Genomic DNA, 17,003 nt, shown 5'->3' on the forward strand with positions numbered 1-17,003 from the left:
TGAGGGGAAGGTCCGGAAGTTGTTGCTAGTCCCGCGGACCTACCGGCGGCAGGTTTGCGAGTTAGCCCACTCTCACCTTCTTGGAGGCCATCTCGGCTCCGATAAAACATTAGAGCGCATTAAGCTCCGTTTTTTTTGGCCGGGGATTAATGAGGAGGTTCGCCGCTTTTGCATTTCCTGCCGGAGTGTCAACTGCGGCAAATTCCTAGGAAGGACCGTGCTCCTCTGATTCCCCTTCCCCTTATTGGCGTTCCTTTGACAGGATTGGGGTGGATATAGTAGGACCCTGGAGCCCTCAGCCGAGGATATAAATATATACTCGTCCTCGTGGATTATGCAACCCGATTCCCTGAAGCCGTTCCATTGCGCCGGCTACCACTAAAAATATTGCACGGAACTAGTAGGAGTCTTTTCACGCGTGGGCATTCCTAGAGAAGTCCTGACGGACCAAGGAACGCCTTTCACCTCGGAAACGCTCAAGGAGACTGCCAAGTTACTGAAAATAAAGCATTTAAAAACCTCGGTGTATCATCCTCAAACCGATGGGCTAGTGGAGAGATTCAATCAAACTCTCAAGCAAATGCTACGTAAGGTAGTCAGCAAGGATGGGAGGAATTGGGACCAACTCCTCCCCCTTGTCCTCTTTGCCTACGGGAAGTCCTCAAGCCTCTAGGGGTTCTCTCCCTTTGAATTACTATACGGAAGACAGCCCCGGGGCTTATTAGATATTTTAAAAGAGGGCTGGGAAGGGGAGGCACAGCCCTCCACTAACATTTTGGAGTATATCGCCCAGTTGCGATAGATTTGATGTAATAAGACCTATACTAAAAGTCATATCGAGGAGGCACAATCAGCACAGGCCCGCCTGTATGACCGTGTACGACTCTCCGGAGTTCCAACCGGGGGATCGCGTCATGGTATTGGTTCCTACTTCACACTCTAAACTGCTCGCACATTGGCTAGGCCCCTACGAAATTAAGGAGAGGAAGGGATTGGTCGACTATTTGGTGAAACAGCCCAATCGCCGACCAGCTGAGCGAATATATCATGTAAACCTGCTGAAACCGTGGAAGGAGAGGGATCCCGATCCCTCCTCCGACAGCCCTGCTCTCTCTTGCGGAAGTAAGTGCCCTTAATTTCGCGAACAGCTATCTCCCAGACAGAGACAGGAGCTCAAGCAGCTATCCGCCGGTCCCAGAGGTGGTAAGTGAACAACCAGGTCGGACCTCTCTGATTGCGCACGACATAGTGACTGACCGGGGTGATCGTCCGTGGCGACCCTACAGACTCCCGGAGGCAAAGAAAGTAGAAGTGGAACTGGAAATCAAGCGAATGCTGGCACTAGGAGTGATCGAGGAAAGTAGTAGTCCCTGGTCCAGCCCCATCGTCTTGATTGCTAAGCCTGACGGCAGTTGGAGGTTTTGCAATGACTTCCGTCGGCTCAACCAAGTTTCCGATTTGATGCTTATCCCATGCCTCGCGTGGGCGACCTCCTCGAGACTGGGACCAGCCAAATTCTTGACTACACTTGACATGACAAAGGGGTACTGGCAGGTTCCTTTAACGGAGTCCGAAGGAAAAACCGCGTTTAGCACTCCTAGCGGACACTGGCAGTATCGTGTCCTTCCATTCGGGTTACACGGGGCGCCTGCGACTTTTCAGCGTCTGGTGGACAAAGTGCTCCGGCCCCATAACTCGTTCTGTGCTGCCTATCTGGATGGCGTTGTCATCTATTCCAGCACCTGGAAGGAGCACATACAGCAGGTCACAGCAGTATTACGGACATTGGGAGAGGCGGGCTCGCATCAACCCCAAGAAATGTTACTTGGGTTGAGGAAGCCAAATATTTGGGCTACCTAGTGGGCGGGTACTGTGAGGCCACAGTGTTCCAAGTTGCAAGCCATAATGGCCTGGCCCGTCCAAAACCAAGCGGCAAGTCCAATCCTTTCTCGGTTTGGCGGGTACTACCGCCGGTTTGTGCCTCGCTTCTCCGAGAGCGGCGCCTTGACCGACTTGACAAAGAAAAGAGCTCCTAATACGGTGGTATGGTCTGATAAAGCGGGGCTGCATTCAGTGACTTAAAAGGGCTCTGACTTCAGCACCTATCTTAATCTCCCCTAACTTCTCTCTCCCTTTTGTCCTCCAGGCGGACGCCGGACACAGGCTTGGGAGCCGTGTTGAGCCAAAGCGTCGACGGTGTTGAACACCCGTTATGTACCTGAGCCGGAAACTGTTGGACGGGAGACCAGGTACGGGGCGGTGGAGAAGGAGGCTCTGGCGATCAAATGGGCGGTGACGCAGCTGCGGTACTACCTCTTGGGTCGCGTGTTCACTCTGGTGACGGATCATGCGCCTTTAAAGTGGATGGGCCCTTCACAGGGAGTCGAATCCAGCGGTCACGAGGTGGTTTCTTGACCTGCAGCAGTACAAATATACGCTCGCTCATCGACAGGGGTCCCTTCATGCCAACGCCGATGCCCTCTCCGGCCCACGACCTCTCGGTGCAGGTCGCCCGACCCGACGGGTCTGGGCTGAGGGGGGAGTCTTGTCACACACGTGTGCATGGGAAGCAGCTGAAGGGCTTAGACAATACTGTTTATACATCTGCCCAGGGCGGGTACGCTGACGCTCTTTCTGAGTTCTCTGCAGGTCTTACCCGGGAAATCCCACCAGGAGCCGCCATTTCCAGGAAGGACACACCACCTCCGGTTCCGCCCCAAGAATGAGGTCACTTCGGTTCCGCCCCAAGGGTGATGTCACTTCCAGTTCCGCCCAGAGGACGACATCATTTCCGCCCTCTGAGCTATAAAGCTCACTGCCTTTCTTAGGCAGGCAGTTCTGTTTTGGACTCTGTTGTGTAAACTTGACTATGATGTCCTCAAGACTTTGCAGCCAGGAAACCGAATTAAACGGGTGGCTGCCCCAAACCTTTTCACGCCTCAAGTCTCTACTTATTACAGTATATATGTATATGTGTATATGTATATATATATGTTTATGTGTGTGTGTGTATTTGTATATATATATATATATATATATATATATATATATATGACAGCAACACTCATAACAGTGACAAAACAATTACATTGACAATCATGTTACATTATTTTTAAAATGTTTCCTTTTCTTTTTCATTATTTCTTTAACACACTACTTCTCCGCTGCGAAGCGTGGGTATTTTGCTAGTATACAATATAATTTGGTCAGACATTCACTTAGTTCTGGTGGATATAAAATAAATTGAATAAATAAACCGACATATGCTGTAGTGATCCTGTTGCAAAACCTGACCAACTCAACCAGATCAACTGCTATATCTTCCTAACTTTCAGATTTAATTGTAATTTAAAAAATAAAATCTTGCATTCTGCCCCTAATTTTCACAATCATAAAAATGCAAAGATTTATGTGTGAGGTTTAGGATATGACCTTTTTCACTTTGTCATGGTTGCATTGTCATGGTTGTGAGCCAGATATGAGAAATAACCATGGGACTAAATGGTCAGCTCTTTTGCTAATTCTCATCTAAATACTATGGAAATAAGTGTTACAATTGGATTAAATAATTAAAATAATATTCTGAATTAAAATGTTCTTGGTATTTTATACTATTTGACAAAATATTCATTAAAGCAAATACATTTAGTAAAATGAATTTAGTACTTGACAAGAAGAGTTAATCTGACATGTATGGTATGTAAAATATTTCCTTTGGCAGAATTTGAAATTATTTCCTAATGGCTCTGAAAAACTATGGTAGATCACTTTTCACAAACATAAAGAGTGGAAATGGCTAATAAAAATATTTACTCATCCTTTCTAATGAGAAAAAGTAATTTGTGATGTAAAGTAGACCCCTTAATGCAGTGTTCTTTACTCCTAATCTTTAAACAATATATTTAACATACCCTACTACACCACAGCCTACTGTCACAAAAATCGACAAAAAGCCACAGGAAGGTTTGGGGCAGCCACCCGTCTATTATTTCCTGTCTACAACATAGGAATAACTGTACTAATGTGTATGGATCAGAGTCCAAAACAAAACTGATTGAAAAGCAAAAAGATGGTTGCTTAAAAGGCCAGCAGAGGAAATGATGTGATCAATGGACTAAGAACCAGAAGTGGTGTCAACAGGACCGGAAACAGAAGTGACGTTATCAGGGCCAGGTGGATTTTCCCGTAAATGGTCTACAGAAAAGTGAGATAAAGAGTCGGTGTACTCTGCCACCCCCTGGTCTGGCATGGAATTACTCTCGTTCAGGCCCTTTAGCTACCTCCCATTAATATGTGTGTGACACTACTTAATCCAATTCAGAATCTCAGCAGCACCGGGACAGGGTGCCATTCCATCACAGGACCCACTCACACACACATCAGTCTGTCTTTGTGAGTGTAGGAGTACCCAGAGGAAACCTCATGCAGACACGGGGAGAATACAGAAACACCACACAAACAATGGCTGGGTGTGAATATATGAGGTCACAGTGTTTCCCACTCCATACCCATGTTGCCCCTGTAAATTGAATTTAATTTAAGGTCCCAATCCAAGCTGAAATGCTTTTTACATTTATCAATAAAGCCCAAATCTACAGTCCTTCTACTTCCTCTAGTTAAGCTGCGTAAAGCTCATACAGACGTAAACTTTTTTATATATTGCAAACTGAGTGGTTAACACTGCTTTAACCCATCATACGGGATAGAAAAGCATGTTATCTTAGTCATCAGCTTTTCCCTTAATTTTGTAAGCAATGAGGGAAAGGATGGTACTAAGTTCTCCCTGATGGGCTGTTTGAATATTTTCATTTGTCTGCATAAATTACTGTATAATATGAAAGTGGAATGAAAATGGTGATTTTTTTTCATATATAATTCAGCACTCTAAATTAAGCACAGGTGTATTGAATTTACATACAAAGTCACTCTAAATCTTGCTCATAGTCCAACCACAGACAGGGGTCTTCAAAAGTCTATGGAAAGGGCTACCTCGCCTATAGGAAAGAACAGGTTATAACAGTAAAGTAAATCAAGGAACAATTTAAGTCTCATATGATATGGGATCTATCTAAGATGGAACTGCTTGTATGTCCCTTCTTAGAACATCATTTCCATGTACTAATTAAATATACTGAGCCATTTTTTCAGTCTCTTTCTTCTTTGAATATGTTCTTAATCTGGTCTTGGCAACCAGAATTATCATTACTGGATAGATTCATATTTAATAAGTTTTAAAAAGCATTACTATAGCAAAAATTTATATTTTTAAATTGAATATTGACATTTGAACAAGAAAAAGTAGTTTACCATAGCAGCTGTCAGTGGGAAATGTGTGCCCCCATCTGAAGTTTGAGAAACTCTACAGCAGGCTTCATTTGGTGGTCGACAGTCTCATTTGCTGACACAAGTGCTCATCAGTGTATCAGTTTTATTTGCTTGACTTCATATGGACACATTGAGAACATTTTTTGTATTGTATGTGCTGTTTGGGAAGGGCAACACAGATGTTAGTGAAGCTGTTTGTCTTGAATGTGGCTTTCAGCGCCTTGCAGTCTTGTATCACACCCAATTCAAGCTGCTTCATTGAAGTTAGCTGCCAATGGGGCTGGAAAAAATGCTGATGTTTTTCATGTGTACATATAGTTCACGTACCCTTGCCAAAAACTACTTCTACAAAATTTCCAGTCTTTCCTCACTCTGTTCTGTTGGGAATGGGGCTGTGAGAGTTTCAGTTGACAACTTCTGTGTAATAGTGAGATGAACAAAGTCTTTCTCTCTCACTTGTGTCAAGGAGAAGCTGTAATTTGGCTTTTGAAAGCTGTGACTTGGGAATACATGTCACAGATTAGTTCCTCTTTGCCCTGCAGCTGTAAAATAAAACCATTCAGGAGTTTGGTTACATCATATATGATGGCGAGGGACCTTTTCTATTTAGGATTAATGAGCTCAGATACAATTTTGGTGTTTGACAAAAAGAACATGTTGATTTTAGAAAGAAATGGATAAAAACGTTTTAAAATCCTGTGCATCGCTATCATTAAATTACTTTGTGTCATAGTTCATCATCTTAAACCAAACCTAGCCTGAAAAATCATTTCAGTGTTTAAGCCTACTTTAACTGTTCCAGGTAGCACAAGTCACCATGATGGTCATGAGTTAATTCTACAGTGCAGCTTCACAAACCAAAGCATGATGATGATAAAAATCAGTGAACTCTAAGTGGGCTCAATAGATTTAATCTTCTTTTTTTACATGGACTGTGCTCTACCAGCTATGGTCAAAGTCCCATTGGTGGTCATTTTTACCATATTAACTTAGTAAGGTGTTTGATCCTTTAACATATTTTATGCATTAATAAATAAATCCTTCCCAGTGGTTGTCCTTTTTATAATTTGCAGGGCAACAGGTACCTTTTGATATACCCAAGTGGCACTCACTGTTCACTACATAGATACAAGAACTGTGCTATATATCGCACATTATTACTCTCTTGAAGTGTTAGGTAAAAAGGTGCAAAAGTTATACCTGGCTAAACATATATCTTCAATCTTTTTATGCCAAATCACACTGTATATGTATTAATTCAATGGCAGCTTCAGAATATTCCTTGACAGATTGTCCACCATAAAAACAGAAACTGTATGTGGAGCATTAGTATACTTTTTATTAAAAGTTATGTACCTGTCCGATCAGACTCAATGAAATGATACATTAAATAAATTAATTACCATTGCCCCCACTCTAACTTAGTAACAGTTACATTAAAGAGAAGCCAGTGTTACAGTTTAAACAAAATAATATAGAAAGATAGCCCACAAGATCTGCTTGATTGGAAATGATTTATATGATGTCCTTTTGACTGATTACAATGTTCATATGCAGTAAATTTAATTTATCCCAAATGAGTTCTACAAAAATTTAACCACATGCCAATTTAGGAAGGTCATAATATCTTCTATATGCCTTCAAGTTATCTGTTATTGCATTACCGATTGTATTTGTATTTTAAAACTAATCTAATTTAACTAGTAGATATTACCAGCTCTAGTGCTACCCTTCACAGATGTTTTAAACTTAGGCTTTGGGACACAGTCTGACCCATTTTATACATCTTGATATAAACAGCTTTGACTTATTATGGAATAATCTATTGTGATGAGGGTGACATAATTTCCGGGCCATTTTAGGATCTTTACTATTCAAAGGTGCTGCCATTTTGTTTATGCCAATGATACTTTTATTTCTGACAAGATTAAGGCAAAGGATATTTTTTCAATGAAATTAAACTTGAAAATAAAGATCATTTAGGAAAATAAGAAAAAAGTAGTCAAAAGACAGGCAGGTTCAGAAACCAAGTAGACTATAAATTTACTTTTAAAACCATAATGTTGAAGCAAAAATTAGAGCCAAAATTTTGTATGTCATTTGTCTTTTCCTGAATCACTAGAAAAAAATAACATATCATAAACATAATTAAACATATGAAAAATCATGCAGAAGGTACACAAACACCTCAAAATATTAAATTTTCGTGGAATCCCTTTAAGAAGGACGGATCCTATTGAGTCCTTGCTAGGGTCATCCTCAATAGGATCCATGATCACTTGCTCACCTACCAGCGACCGGAACAGTCTGGTTTAATGCCTAAGATGTCTACCATCGACTGCATCCTGGCACTGAGGGTTGCTCATGGAGCACAAATGCGAATATCGGCAGTGTTTCTTTGCAGCCTTTGTCGATTTTCATAAAGCGTTCAACTCAGTTGTTTGAGCTGCCATTTGGGACATCCTGTGGGTTTGCAGGATCCCCTTGAGGTTGCTGGATATCATGGCCAGCCTGTACACTGGTACTGTGAGTGCTGTGCAGAGTGAAGGCAGAAGCTCTGCGTTTTTTCCAGTTGATTCTGGGGTTAATCAGGGTGTGTTCTTGCTCCTACTCTGTTCAATGCTTGTATGGACTGGGTGTTGGGTAAAGTCATGGGGTCCAGCGGCTGTGGGGCATCTGTTGGTGAAGAAAGATTCACAGATCTTGACTTTGCTGACAATGCTGTGATCTTCGTGGAGTCAACAGAGGCTCTGATCGGGGCGTGAGGAGTCTGAGTGTCTGGGCTTGTGAGTGTCCTGGATAAAAACCAAGATCCAGGCCTTTAATGCCTCTTCGACACAGCCATCAGCAGTGTGTCTGTCTGCGGAGAGAGTGTCAACCTTGTTGAGATGTTTACTTACCTTGGCAATGACATTCATGGCTCTGGTGACTTTTCCTATGAAGTCAGTAGACGAATTGGGAGAGCATGGGGGGGTCATGAGGTCACTGGAAAGGGGTGTGTGGCGCTCCCGATATCTATGCAAAAGGACGAATGTCCAAATCCTTAGAGTCCTGGTGCTTCTTGTCTTGCTATATGGTTGCGAGACATGGACGCTATCCAGTGACCTGAGACGAAGACTGGACTCCTTTGGTACTGTGTCTCTCTGAAAAATCCTTGGGTACTGTTGGTTTGACTTTGTATCGAATGAGCGGTTGCTCATGGAGTCCTGAATGATGGATATTACCTGCATTGTGAGGGAGCGTCAGTTCTGGCACTACAGCCATGTGAGTGTTCCCCTGAGGGTGATCCGGCTCATAAGATCCTCATTGTTGGGGACCCAAATGGCTGGACCAGGCCAAGGGGTCGCCCATGTAACACCTGGCAGCGGCAGATAGAAGATCATTTCCGGAGGGTGTGTCTGGACTGCGCCTGGGGGGTTGCAAACCGGGATCCTGGGTTGTTTTGTCATGTAGTTGGTGCGGCAATGCATTGTACCAGTGCATGCTCCCCAACTTGATTTGACCTTTAAGAAGAAGGAGTGGTAATAATGAATATTCACATATCAATTTCACTTCACAGAAAACTTTCTTTAGGCCTATTTGGGCAAAAAAGGCAGTGCGAAGATTGTTTCGCAATGTTCTTTTAAATTTATGTTTGATTATCATTTCTGGTTTAGCTGAATTGCTCTTAATCAGTTCTCACTGTAATAGACCCCATATTTATTCTTTTGGCTATGCCTATTGCCTATTCTGCTTTTATCACACTTTCCCATGTCTGTATTCTGGCACTCTCTTTCTGATCATAACAGAAATACATTGCTGCACTTTCAGATATTTATGTGTTCTTCCAAAAATTACGTACTTCAACTCCCAGATGGACTCTGCTGGAAAAGTAGCTGAAAAATATAATAAAAAATGACATACCATTGAACCTTTGATGGGAAGCCTCAAATCGACATATACTGTTACATCTAATAAGATCATAAACCTTAATTACAAAGGTAAGAATAAAATCAATGAATATGTTAGTGAACAAGTTCCGTCATTCATCCAAAGACCCGACCACTTATTTACTGTATCTGCCCTGTCAATTCAGGATAATGGGCTCCCAGGATCTAACCAAAAGTGCATTTTAGCTTTCCTTCCATATTTTGTTACACAAAATAAATATGCATTGTATATCGCCATTTTTGACTATGTTGTGTGTAAAAATGATTTAACTGCGTTTAAAAATAAATTTCTAACTAGAATTTTTATGATTTTTTTTTAATCATGAAAGATATGCCAGAAACCTAAGAACTATATTTATACTATTATACTATTAAAGAACTATATTTATAAATGATCACATTAGGTGTGGCACAGATGTATTTTTCAATATTCTACTCTTTATATTATGGCAGATTAGTGTTGGCTAATACCTTTAAGTCCAGCTACAACTCCTATAGAAGGGAATAGTCAGATATTGACTATTAACATGTTTTATTCATCATTACTGCTGCCATAAGAGCATAGTACTTGGAAAAAAAGAAAAAGTAGCTTTAACAGTTGCTGTGCAATAGGTTATTACACACATATAATACTATTGGCAACCACTCACATCACTCTCTCTGAAATTGATCACCAAAAATTACTACACACAAATCAACTGAGCAGACATTTATAAGAAAATATGATCGCAACCCTTTCAGAGTGAGCTGCAGGGACTTTTAAAAGGAACTAATATGAACATCAACACTCTGTGCTATTTACAGCAATCGGAATTCTTCAGCACCTGCTCAGTTACTAACATTTCTGGAAATTACCCTGTAGATTGTCTTGAAGTTTTTCTTTTTAAATACTGTGCTTTTTCCCCAAATTTTCTTCACTGATTAATTGAAATTGATCTAAATCAAACCATTAGTGTTCCCCAGTACTTATTAATTCTTAGAATTTTATTTTGCATGCCATTTCAGGTGGCTTCAGGATACTCCAATGATCTGTGAAGTTTTAAAGATTTGTGCTAGATAAGGTCTAGGTTAACAGCAGAGAACTATTACAGTTACTAATTATTTAGTGAGAGAAAAATGTACATATGCAACATATATAAACCAAAAGATAAAACTGACATACATACAAATATTTCAGAAACAGAAATGTACAGTACAATATATAGTCCAAGAGATGGATGTTTGCAGTTGAATGTTTGTTCTTTTCTACCTGAAATAATATCCTTTCAGCAATTAAAAAAGATAAAAAAAAAAAAAAAATACATTGTATTCTTTTGCTATATATTATTTTTCATTATGAATATCAGTACCTCATATTACAGTACAGAGATTTTTATACCCTTTCCTGTAAAAGAGACACCATTTGATTTTATGTGCAAACCTCATGTAACCCCAATTCAGTGTACATATATTTTAAAACTGAGACATTAACAAAGCAGATGCAATATTAAAAATAAGCCCATTATCACACCAAACAACAGTTTAGTCAAAGGCACCAATCCAAAACTAAACTGCGCATCATCATGTAACAATTACATAATGTTCATGCTGAACGGCTAGCCACAAATAGATATATTTAGACCTGATATTTGAACACATGCATTTCCTCTTTACTAAACACTTCTCTATAACCAACAGAGAAAGATATTTTGAGATTGCACATAAGATTAGATGCTTTGAGCGAAATGCAGTCGATGAGATTGGGAGACATAATGGCTGCTGCACTTTGACCTCCCACTGCTTTAGCTAGCTTTTATTTTCTGTAAATATAGATAATAAGGACTGCTTTCCTCGGTGGCCATGTCCTCTAGTCATTCAAAACAAAGGATGGAAGAGAATGAATAAAAGCAAGTTATTCAGACCGCTGACATGTGAGTGTCAAGCTGTTAAAATCAATTACAGGAGGTTCTATCCACGAATGCACCCATGGAGTATAAAAAGGGTGTCTATTAAGGCTCAGCTAGGTTAATTAAAAAGGAAGAAGAAAAAAAAACTTCTGAGCATATAGATCTTTCATGACATGCTTTTTCTTTTATATAAGTAGGAAATGTTTTAAATGTACCATGCTTTAAAATGACCTGCTGTCACTAATGTGTTCTGTTTTTTTTTTAATTTGATGACCATTGTCACTGTGTATAAAGAAAAGACCCTCTTCCTTGCTTAGATGTTTACACTTAAAGGATCTGTGCATAATGTCATTTAAAATATCAATGTTCTCTGGTTCACCTTAGACGCTGTAATTGTTCTTTGCTTTGAAGAAAGAGCATCTAAATAGTTTACAGACGGGGGTTAAACATAAAAATTGGAATTCATCAGCTTGATATTTGGGGAATTTTCAGATAATGACATTTTACACCCATCACAATACTTTTCCTATATACATCTACAGTACTGTATATGCAGTTATCTGTGTAAAGCAAAATCTACTGAAATGAAGCTGATCAAAATTAAAAGGCTCCAAGCATTTTAAACATGTCAAGTTTCACTTGTTTTGAGTGGTTTAACTTTATCATACTCACACTCTCATTCTGATGCAGCCACACAATTGCCACTTTGTTTGGAAATGTTTAGAAATGTTTAAAACGTGTAACTCTGTTAAAAACTCAGAAGTCAAAGGTTTGACTCCGTCCCCCATATATATACTGTATATTTACAGTATAAAGGAAAATTCAGATTTAATGCATAGAATTTTTGACATTATTTAAAATAACTTTCATTTTAAAAATAAATAAATATTCATTTGCAAGACCATTTTCATAGTATTAGTAGTCCAATAGAACCCATTCTATAAAATTTTAAAATAAACCAGTAATATAGAAAGGCTCTAGAATTATTTTTGTCTCTTAAAAGCAGACAACATAGCATTTAAAGTTGTCTTACCCAAAAGTATTTGCAGAATGTTAACATGTTAACGGAGCAAAATTAATTATTCCTAATAGATAACTGTCTGCTGTGTCTGTTTTACTCAGAAAATTAGATTATGCCCTCTTTTTCACTTTCAGCAGATGCTCCCAAACTAATGAACATTTGTATTAATAACAATGAAAGTTGTATAGTTTAAAAAAATAAATTAACTCACCATAGAAAGATTACAGATTTTTCTGCAATATTAAAAATCTCTTCTTCCAACATGGTCAGATTTTTCTTTCTTATCATCCTCCAATGTTTGTTGCCTTTTATTTAAATTTAATAACTTGTTACAGGGTCTAAAATATGCTTCTGGCAGTCAAATGTGTTTTTTTAGCTTAATATCACAGCACCAGTCCATTGCAAGGAATATTTCAAGGCTTTATAGAGCTCGGATTGTTCTATGAAAATATTTAGGCATGATTCCTCAATCAAGGCAGCATAATAATCTTGTCTTCTCTAGAGCAGTAATACTCATTTGTCCTTGACTCCTCTGGTTCTTATTAGTGCACAAAGTCGCTTTTCTTTTTCCAAAGTACTTAATGGTTTCAGGAAACACCTTCATCTTTGTAGTTATTTTCTACAGACAGACTTCACCTTTAAGGCACAGATTATTACACATTTCTTAAAATGTGATTTATTTCTTGTCGAAAAATGTTGTGTAAGATATATACTATATGCTTGAAAGGACTCCTTTCCCTTTATGTTTCCCATCTGTTGCAGATAATTAGACTCCCTGCTTTGAACAACTGATTCAAGAAATAGGTACAGACAGCATAAAGCCCTATGACACAGATCTCACAGTCTACCTGCTCCACTTAGAACACAAGGAGAGGTACAACTAAGGTTAAAGCATTCCTTTAAGTTTGTATCCTTTCATAAAGAGAAACTCTTGAAAGAGGAAAAAAATCATTTTCACATATGAACGCTAACATTAATAAGGGTCCTAACTTCAAAGAAAATATTGGAACAAAAACTAAGTTCTCGGTTTCATGATGTTGAAATGTTGTTGTCTTTGTTCATTTGGAAAATCCTAGATTGAATACAAAGCAACTGAAATGCTATCTATTCCTGCAGTTATACAAATTCTTTTATCTCCAGTATATTAAAGTGTCTATCTTGCCTCATTTGATCATTTTATAAAAAAAAGAAAAAGAAAATGAAACCTTTTTCCTATGTCTGAATCACATTGAGCTTAAATAAGCAAACAGCACAAAAAATGGAAAAATACAGCACATCTGCAGAAAATACAGGACTCATTATTCAAAAGATATATATTTATTGGTAACTCAGAAATACAAAAAACATGTATTTTTTTTAATGTCAACTATTACAACACAAATGTTAATATTTTTGTGATTCCACCTCATTAGCATGGTATGCCAGGTGGATTTGTTTGTTTGCGTTTTCTTCAATATGTGCAACACACATACCATAACACATTGACACTGAAGGATCACTTGGAGATGCACATTTCTTTAAATGTGTTAGTACATAAAATTATACATTGTCAAATAACTCTTATATTACTAAAATATGTTGAGTGTTTTGACCTAAAACCTTGAATTCATTAGCAACTAAGAAAAAAAGTATTACAATGTATTGTACAGTGCTGCCAACTTTCACATTTTTAAACAAATTCAAACAATGGGGGTAATTTGTAAGTGATTTAAAGTAGGTGATTTCTAGATGAATTGGATCCAAATTCAACAATATGATTATTTAGAATAATATTAATGCCTGTGTTTAACTGTACAAATAAACAATGTTCACGTATTTGATTAATCCGCATTTTTTCACATTACGCTATTCAAACTATTAACTTAATTAATTCCAGCCATTGTTCATGGTAATGATGGGATCAGGCCTATAACAAGAAACTTTAAAATAGTCTAATTGGATAATTGAGGCTTAGATTAAATAGGACAATGAGTGGATGTATACTATAAATTATTGAGAATTGCACCAATTAACACAACCACGCGTATATGTAAACCTACTGGATTTTATTACTCATTGCCCAAAATATAACATTTTTATATTTTAACTTCAATACAATTCAAAAATGTGAGACAATAGCATTATAGTAATTAATACCGCTACTGTTATTTATATAAGATAGGTATTTATAAATGGTGCACAGTTAAGTTCATGTTAACATATATGTTGTGCATGTTTTGCAAGCATAGGATCTTGCAAAAAGGTTTCCTTCATATAAAATTCATGATATAAACAGAAACAAATTTATGCGCACTGGGTTTTTTTCAGGACAAAATTAGTTTATCAGGATATGGAGAGTAGGTGTGCCAAAAGCACCAGTAAAAGCAAACAAGCCACAGTAGTTATTCAGAGTATGAATTAAGATGTGAATCATTCCCATTGTCAAGAGATTTGGTTCATTGCAATTGTCAGAAATGAAAATACAAGGACTTGAGCCCATGGTTATTACATAGAATTTAGTTTTGTTGAAAAGAAACAAAGTTAAACAGCATGGATTGCTCAAGGGCAGTTCAGTATATGTATCAATTTTGTGAACCTGAGGTCAGCAGCAACTGAACCAGAGTGAAGTGGGAAGATGAGAATGTGTATAATGAAAGAACTGAATAAATACAAGAAGACCGGAGAACTGGGGTAGCGGAAAATGCAGAGGATACAAAGTTGATCTCAAATTTTAATTTTAATTAGTGTTGCTGGATTTAATTACAAGCAGTTAGGTTGCTAGTAGGTGAAATACTGTATTTACAGAATCTGAAAAATTGAGGTGCAAAGCCATTGATCACTGTCATTGCCACATTAATTTAAGAAAAAATGCTGAAGGCTTTGTCATACGTTCAAGATGAAATTCTGACTGATAATAAAAAAATCAGTTAAGGTCCATTACTCCTTTCTGGTTACGTTAAATAGATACATGACACTGCAATAATCTTTTTGTTTGTGTTTTTTTTTGTATTACCATGTGTTTTGCATTTTTATTCTCTTCTAAGTGAATTTGGCAGCACTTGGTCTGCTTGGATTGGATGCACCATTACATATATATGTATTTCTATACAAATGAAACTATTATCATTTGGCTACAGAATAATCCAAGAAATTAAAACCATACTGTACTCTATATATATATTTTGTGTATATTGCATGATGTTTCTTGGTTCAAAAAGCCAGCTAACTCTAAAATCAAGATTCAAGACTTACATACACCAAGGGATAATGTGTAATGGGATCACCACAATATATATATGTACTAAATGCGTTTTTTTCTTTAGCAGAATCCATTAAGGGAATTTGCCAATACCTGTTTGTCATGTCAAGGGTAGTTAGGAATTGAGTGTTTTCTAGTCGCGGCATCGGATACGCATCAAATTTAGAGACCTGATTGAGTCGTCGAAAGTCATTACAGAACCTCCATGACCCATCGGGTTTAGAAACTAGGACAATTGGACTAGACCAAGGGCTATAGCTTTCTTCAATAACCCCTAAATCCAGCATTCGTCTAATTTCCAACTCCACTTCCGTTTTAATCAGACTTTAAAACAGATGCTAATGTCAATAAGGGGAAGGGGAACGAGAGGAGCTTTAGTCCTTCTTGGAATCTGGCAAAGTTGACACTCAGGACATGAAGTGCAAAATCACCGGACCTCCTCATTAACTCCCGGCCAATAAAATCGGAGTTTTATTCTCTCCAAAGTTTTGTCGGAGCCTAAATGGGCTCCTAGAAGCTGAGCATGTGCCAACTCACACACCTTTCGCCAAAAAGCACATGGGATCAACAACAAAGCTCGCACTTCACCCCTGTGTTCTGCCACTCTATATAATAAATCATTTTGAATTACAAAGAACAGCATCGGTGGCATGGGATATAGGGTTGTATAACCCTCGGTTGATACAACCGCATTTCTAGCATTTTTTAAAGAATCATCATTCCACTGTTCTCTTTTGAATGATGATGGTGTTAATAGAAATTGTTCCGTTAAGTCTTGTATAGGATCTCTTTTGAGTTCAATAGGAGGGGTTACTGTCTCCACGTCTTCTACGCCAACTGTATCAGCTCCCGCAGAGGAGGATGGGACTTCGAAATTTTTGCATTGGGTACCCGTGTGGGTCTGTGCTACTGTGGGACATGGCGTGGAGGCAGTCAGAGCAGTATTCTCCATTACTAAGCCCAAATTCTTATTAGGTGCAGTTATGTTACTACCGCTGTTAATTTTATTCCAATCTCTTCCTAATATGACTGGAAAAGGGGGATCGGGTAATACAGCCATGGCCATACTAGTTATTTTATGATTCACCGATACCACACATCTGGCTGTTTTGTAACATCTGATGTCCCCATGGATACATTTTAGACTAGTTTTTATTTTAGTCCACTATTGCGGTAATACGTAACGGGTAGCAACAATGGAAATGTTACTCCCGGAGTCAAACATTGCCCTTACCTTCCTGCCATTTATAATAACTGCACCTGTATATGGAAGAGACAGAGGGTTAGTCACTGTGGCACAATACCTTTCTCCCTTTATTACTGAGCAATCCATAGACTTGTAAGCACAGTTCAGGGACAGATGTCCAATCTCCCCACACTTGTAACAGCGAGGAAGACCAGCTAGTCTGTCCCTTCTACGAACGGCAGGTTCGGGAGTTTGTCGGGGGGGCTCAGGGAATGCCCCAGCTATCTGTTGGGTTCGGCGAGAGGTATGTTCCGACCGCCCCGATTTACAGGCCGCCCAATGATGCTCCGCTATTTTAATTATGGTGTCCATGTCCTCGAAGTTGTGCTTACGGACTTGCTGGGCGATGTGGTCAGGA

At 38.8% G+C, this 17,003-nt stretch overlaps 1 long non-coding RNA gene across 1 annotated transcript in view; it reads right to left on the bottom strand.

The window, feature by feature from the left end:
* LOC120514830 overlaps positions 1-5,414 on the bottom strand; it is a 28,681-nt gene extending 23,267 nt beyond the window's left edge. Inside the window, exon 1 of the long non-coding RNA XR_005630526.1 lies at positions 5,308-5,414. This is a non-coding gene — a long non-coding RNA (uncharacterized LOC120514830). The remainder of the gene's footprint in view (positions 1-5,307) is intronic.
* Between the last annotated feature and the right edge of the window lie 11,589 nt (positions 5,415-17,003).

This window comes from Polypterus senegalus, chromosome 14 (genome assembly GCF_016835505.1).
Source record: "Polypterus senegalus isolate Bchr_013 chromosome 14, ASM1683550v1, whole genome shotgun sequence".
Lineage (NCBI taxonomy): Eukaryota > Metazoa > Chordata > Cladistia > Polypteriformes > Polypteridae > Polypterus > Polypterus senegalus.